The sequence below is a fragment of the Hypanus sabinus genome, unplaced genomic scaffold (assembly GCF_030144855.1).
Source record: "Hypanus sabinus isolate sHypSab1 unplaced genomic scaffold, sHypSab1.hap1 scaffold_170, whole genome shotgun sequence".
Taxonomy (NCBI): domain Eukaryota; kingdom Metazoa; phylum Chordata; class Chondrichthyes; order Myliobatiformes; family Dasyatidae; genus Hypanus; species Hypanus sabinus.
The window spans coordinates 319,350-325,835 of NW_026779784.1; the positions used below are offsets into that span (position 1 = coordinate 319,350).

The following is a 6,486-nucleotide window of genomic DNA, read 5'->3' on the forward strand; positions in this document are numbered from 1 at the left end:
TCATGTGTTGAGAGTCAGAGGGGTGGAGATGATGGAGCCCACTCTTGTGAATTGTGAAGTTATACATTTTAACATTATTGAAATTATAAAACGAAAATTCTTTTAACTTGTTTCTTGTTTTCCTCATGTTTTCCTCATCATTACTGTAAACGGCCGTGCTGCAAACCTGCTTTAGCAAGGTTAACTTATATTTACAGTTTGAAAATACTCTCAGGCCAATAGGAAATGTGTCCCGATATGTTGTCAGATTAGAGACAAGTTGGGCCGATGAAGAACTACATCGCATCTGTACTGTAGGATTCGATGTTTGCTGAAACTGGAAAGCTTCAGCCAGACAGAGAAAGGGCAATTATTCTCCCAGCAACATACCGGTATAGGAGATAAACCTGAACTTTAAATAAAGGGAAAACGCCGAACGAGAAGGAAAGAAAATGGACGTCGGGATTGGCAGACACGGCCAGGTCACTAGGAAGGTTTAGAAAATGGACACTTCGAGAGTGGATCTTTGTGTTTTCAATACCGGGCATCAGGGCGATATAACGTGCAAGGTAAAATACATTTTACAGGACGGAAATTACCAAGCAATCCAATCTATACTTGGATTTTTTTCCCTCAGAAATAAAGGCATAACTGCTGGGAACAGCAACACTTTCAGGCAGTTCAATTCACTAATATGCTTTCACTGCAGGTTTTTTTATTTCAAAATTTGTAAATTATTTGATCCTATCATCTGAGCGGTACAGACCTAAAATATTTCAAAACTAAAGTAGCCGGCGAGAGCAGAAGACCTTTCAGTTGTTCTCTAAATTTTGTCTGGGTTACTCCGTAGATAAAAGTATTTGTGCAGCTGCTGAAATTCTGAATCACAGATCCCCAAAACCGTGCCTGAAAAAACCGAATGGACATTTCCAGGTCTGTGTAGAGGCATCGCATGAAAATGAAGACCAGAGTGGTTGTCGCCCAACAGAGAAGGAAACTCGCCGACAGACTGAAGAGCAGAATGATGGATTGTCTCCGACTCTCCATCTCCGGATCTTGCTGTTTCCCGCAATTTCCCCGACCATTCAGTCCCCTACGTACTCTGCTCGCCGCCAGAATCTGTCTGACGGTCAGAGTATTGAGGGTCAAAATGAGGAAGAAAGGAAATAGCGGATTCAACAGACGGTCCACCCAATAAAACCCCTCAAACGATCCCGAGAAAAGAAGTACGGACCTATCGAAACAGTCCCAGTGACCCCTCACCAACAACGATGCCCATTCCATGTATACGAAATAAAATGGTATGTTTTTTTAAACAGAAACCGATCGATATTGCGCCAATCACCAAACCCGCAATTTTTGGGATGCAGTATTTCGTTTTAAAATTAGCGGAGCAAATGGCCGCAAAGCGATCGAAAGTGAAAACGACAGTAAACCACACGGAACAGTCAACGGTCACGTGACACAGGACGTAGTGGACAAGGCAGAACGGAGCGTTGTCCAGGACTCCGTAAGTAAATCTGTATGCTCGACCCATCTGGTAGAACAGGACTTCGATAATCACCACCATTAGATCCGCCGCAGCCATCGCCACCAGGTACCGCGTCACACATTTGGAGAGACCGCAGTTTCCTCGGCTGAGAATGATGATGGCCACAAGGTTAACTGCAGTGAATGAAAAAAGACCAAAAATAAGATTAAAGAAAATCAAAAGCATTTTTTTTGTAGAAATACAGCAGTCATTTGTTCGATTGAGGTAAAATCCATCGTTCATCTCTGCTGGACGTTATCAGTGGAAGTAAAAAAATGCTTTGCTTGTTTCAACACGTGACCGCAGCATAAAGCGTTTGACAGTAGCGCATGCTCACATTAATCTCTTCACGTTCACCGATGCAGCAGCGAGGAGTAGAGTCCAAGAATGATGGAGCACAGAAACGGATCCTTCGGCCCAATATCTCCATACTGACCGACGTGGACATCTGATACCGTTTTCCGTGATTGGATCAGATTCGTCAAACTATTCATGGGTACTTCAAATATTAGTAACGACTCTGTACGCCCATTTCCTTTGTCAGACTGTTCAATGCACACAGGAACTTCTATGTGAGGAAACGTCGCTCGGAATCCAACTACATTTCTGCCTTTTGCAATAAAATGCCACTCGGCCGAACCTCTCCCTGTAACTCAATCCCGCGAGTCCCTGCAAATCTTTGTAAATACTGACTGCACTCTTTTCAGCGGACTTCTGCCTTTCCTATAACAGGGCGACCAAGACTGTTCACAGAACTCCAAGCGCGGTATATCCAAGGAGAGGGGTAGTGCTATTGAAGTGCGCATCTACGCTTCTTTCCGAAAGTCTGAGTTACTATTCGATTGCAAGGTCAGATTCTGAAAACAAGATCTTGCACCGCAGCAACCTTCCCTCTGTTTTATTTTACTGCTTCGGGGACAAACCATTGCTCTGAGCAGAACATTGTTACCCGGTCTTAATAGTGCTCGGAACTTGTAACGTTTTAGAAATCTGATATGTAAGTCAAACGATGACAAAACATAACACACAACACACGTAAACACTGTCAGGCAGTCACAATTGACAGGGAGGATGCAACAGTGAAATGTTCTGACGGGACGGCGATGGTGGTTTCTGAACAGTGAGCGACCGGCTTCCATTCTGCCTTCATTGTGACCATTTGTGACAGTGTTGTAAATTGAAACAATGACAGTGCACGTACGCTGAAACTAAAATGCTTCAATGTAAATGTAGTACGTTTAGTGTTTAGCACATTTATGGATCATATTCATTAATACAGTTAAATTCAGAGTATTTCATTATTATATTACCAAAGATGTCGAAACATTTTGGCATAATTTCAAAATGATGTTAACATGGTATAAAATAAATTCCAGCTGCTTGTCCACAAATGCAATGTTCGCGGGCGAATTTCAATCATGGCGAGTCTGTGGTATGGAATTGATGACGGGCGCAGTAAAAGAAGTCCTGATCCTTCGAGCCGGAATCGAACCAGCGACCTAAGGATGACTCCATTTCCTCTACAGTCCTCCGCTCTACCAACTGAGCTATGGAAGGAAAAGCGACACCAAGTTTCTCAACGTTGGCTCCTACCGACAATCATTCTGCAGATTTCAGCCCGGCATCTGTCGACCGATGGCAAAAGCCTGCCTATGGCAATTATCTCGTCCTTCCAGCACTGGGGGCCACAGGCCACGGGATGACGCCGATCACCGCGCTTCTGACAATTCTAGGGACACTACGATTCCAACACAGCTCTTTGATCGTCCTCGCCCGTTCAAATCAAAGGTTACTCAGCTTTCACTTTTCACCCAGTAACCAGGGCAATGTCCTTCTAACCACTCACCTGATTTATGCCTGAATCGTCGCCTGCAGCTCATGCATTACTGAAACACCAGCTACCTGCCGGCTTTTCCTCCAATCTGCTTTCAACGCAGCAAACCTACGACAATTTCTCCCGGCCCTTTTGACAGAGACACTTTCCGCACAACCGCATCTTTTGTGCATTCCAAGTTCAGGGATTTGGTGCGACGAATCCTCGGAATACAAAATGTCGATGGAGAATGCGAGCATCGATCTCGCTACCTCTCGCATGCTAAGCGAGCGCTCTACCATTTGAGCTAATTCCCCAGCACATCGTGCTAGCCTCCTATAATTTGCTCCATTGGACAAACATCATTGCATGCCTGCCACTGTTCACCGATGCACAATCAGCAGCTCACAGACAGGCACACACACTCACTCACTCACTCAGCAGTAGCTGAGAGCGGCGTGTGGTCTCTGTTTCCGTATCAGTAATGGAAAGGTACTTACCCGGGATACCGACAATTACAATGAAGGTGTAACAAATATCCCTGTCTGGAAACATTGTTAATCCAAGGCTGTTCTGTTCGGAATGTTGTCAATTTCTAAATTTCCCTCTATGGATAGCTGAGACCCCGTGAGTGGGGATAAAAGAAAGGTCTGGAGAGACACCCTTAAGACACACTAGTGGACATTGATTGACTGTCGGGAACCCACAGAAAGGTGGGGGCTTCGGAGACCGAACCAGGTGATCGGTCAGTAAAGCTCACAGATTTACAGCAGGGCCGGTGGGGACTTGTCTGTGTGTCCACTCATGCCAGAGTGAAGAGTCCACCACAGAAGAACGGTCTAGCTGAAGGACGGTGGGGTTATAACTGAATGACCACAAAAACACGACGGATTAAGAAAGCCACAAAAGGTTTTCCTGCCACAGCTGTTGCAGTTACATCTCGCTCGCTCGCTCTCCGTCGTTCTCGCTCTCTCTCCAACGTTTTCAACACAAGTATAATCACCTCAGCATTTATAAACTGAACTCTATACTTTCCTATGACAATTCATTTACCCCTGGACATCGATAGAGCTTGTTTATTATTGCTTATTATTATTCCTACATTTTAGGTTAATTACTGCTAACTTGTTTTATATGTATATTTGCATTTTTGATATTGTATTGTGCAGTTTACTAATAAACACCTTTAGTTTGGTACCACCAGACTCCAACGGATTCTTCTCTCTCTCTGCTGATCAGACACCCAGTTACGGGGTATGTAACAAGTTCATCAAACAAACAGCTCCATAAGATGTATTTTAGACATTGTACATATATATCATATAATCCTATATATCACAAAATTTCCACAAAGTATTTATCTGGGATATACACTTATAAAAACAGTGGAAACAAAAATACAAACAAACAAAAGGAAAGAACTACGAACAGGTAGGGAGTGATTTTTTTTTACAACAAATTCATTGATCTGTGAGATTAAAATCAGGCCTATGAGGCATTATGCAGTTAAACCATTTTCCCCAGTATGAATCAAATTGTTCCAGCTTATGATTAACACAAGCTGTTATCTACTCCATTTTGCAAATGTCCATTGTAATTTCCATCCATGTATTTAAAGTTGGGCTCTCCTGTGATAACCATTTTCTAGAAAAAGTCTTTTTACCAGCCACCAAGAGTATATTCATTAAATATTTATCTCATTTCATCCATTCTTGAGGTATACATCCAAAATATATGGTCTTACTCTCAAAGGGTATTTTACATTTAAAGATCTCTTGTTAGGGCATTATGTATCCCCCTCCAATAGTTTTTGATAAAAAGGCAGTCCCAAAAAATATGATAATGATTTGCATTTTGATTTCCACAATTTCTTCAGCAGACAGGGGGGTTACCATCATAATGGGATTTCTGAGAAGGTGTAATAAAATATCTTATTAAGTTTTTCCATCCGAACTCCCTCCATTTCTGTGAATTGGTGACCTGCCGTTGATATCTCCATATTGATGACCATTCTTCCTCAGATATAATTATCCCTCCTTCCTTCTCCCATTTTGACTTAATGTATGAAGTCGAATGTGTTTTAGATCTGCCACTCCCTTATACATGCTTGAAATGATTCTACTACCATTATCTGAATTATATGCTTTTCTAAAGAGTTCTATCAAGCATGCATTTGCCTTGGTTACATTTTTAAGCGTCTTATTAACATATTGTCGCATTTGTAAATACCGATAAAAATCTTGTTTTTCTAATAAATGTTTCTCTTTAAGCATTTCAAAACTGAACAGTGTTCCGTCTTTCATTATGTTGCAAAGAACTGTTATTCCTTTAGCTGTCCAGACCTTAAATCTAGCATCCAATTTATTTGGTGTAAAATCAGAGTCATATGCACACCATTTAATAATTACAATGTCTCCCTCTAGATTATATTCATTTATAGTAGTTTTCCATATTTTAAGAGTCACTTTCACCCATGGGTTATCAATAGTATTTATGTAACTTTGCAGGTCGTTATCAGCCTAAATTGCTTGTATGGGGATGGGAAGTACCTGCTCCTCAATGTTTTTCCAATGAGTGTCATATGCTGGGTTGCACCAACATATCACAGCTCTCAACTGTGCTGCAATATAATAATCTCTAAGAGAAGGTAGGCCCCATCCCCCCTTTTCCTTTGCTAATTGCAAAGTTTTGAGACGAACTCTAGGCATTTTACCTTGCCGAATATTCCTTGATATATTGATTGAATTGATTTTGATTAATCTCTATTGGTAAGGTCTGAACGAGCTATAACAGTCTGGGCCGTATATTAATTTTAATAGACTTAATCCTTGAACTGAAAAAATTAATCAGGCTCCATCATGACACATATTGCTTAATTTTTTATATAAAGGCTGATAACTACATTGTGATAATTTTGCCAAATCTTTTGGGATAATGATGCCCAAATATGTGAAAGACTGTGTGCCATGCCCAGGGTTATCAACTTTCAATTTCTATTGTGCGCTATAGTAATATGAAAGTAGCTGGGTTTTTTCTATGTTGATATTGTATCCTGATAATTGACCATATTGTTCAAAGAATTGCATCAATTCAGGTAAAGAGTGTGTTGGTTGCCCTAGATAGATCAAAATGTCATCCGCATAGCAAGCCAATTTATGCTCTG

The 6,486-nt window shown here is 41.4% G+C and overlaps 2 non-coding genes across 2 annotated transcripts; both read right to left on the minus strand.

Moving 5' to 3' along the window:
• Positions 1-2,981: 2,981 nt before the first annotated feature.
• trnay-gua (transfer RNA tyrosine (anticodon GUA)) lies at positions 2,982-3,067 on the minus strand. Its single transcript is given in 2 exon segments — positions 2,982-3,017; positions 3,031-3,067. It is a non-coding gene; the product is annotated as a tRNA-Tyr (tRNA).
• Positions 3,068-3,567: 500 nt separating this feature from the next.
• On the minus strand, positions 3,568-3,640 carry trnaa-agc (transfer RNA alanine (anticodon AGC)). Its single transcript has one exon. It is a non-coding gene; the product is annotated as a tRNA-Ala (tRNA).
• Between the last annotated feature and the right edge of the window lie 2,846 nt (positions 3,641-6,486).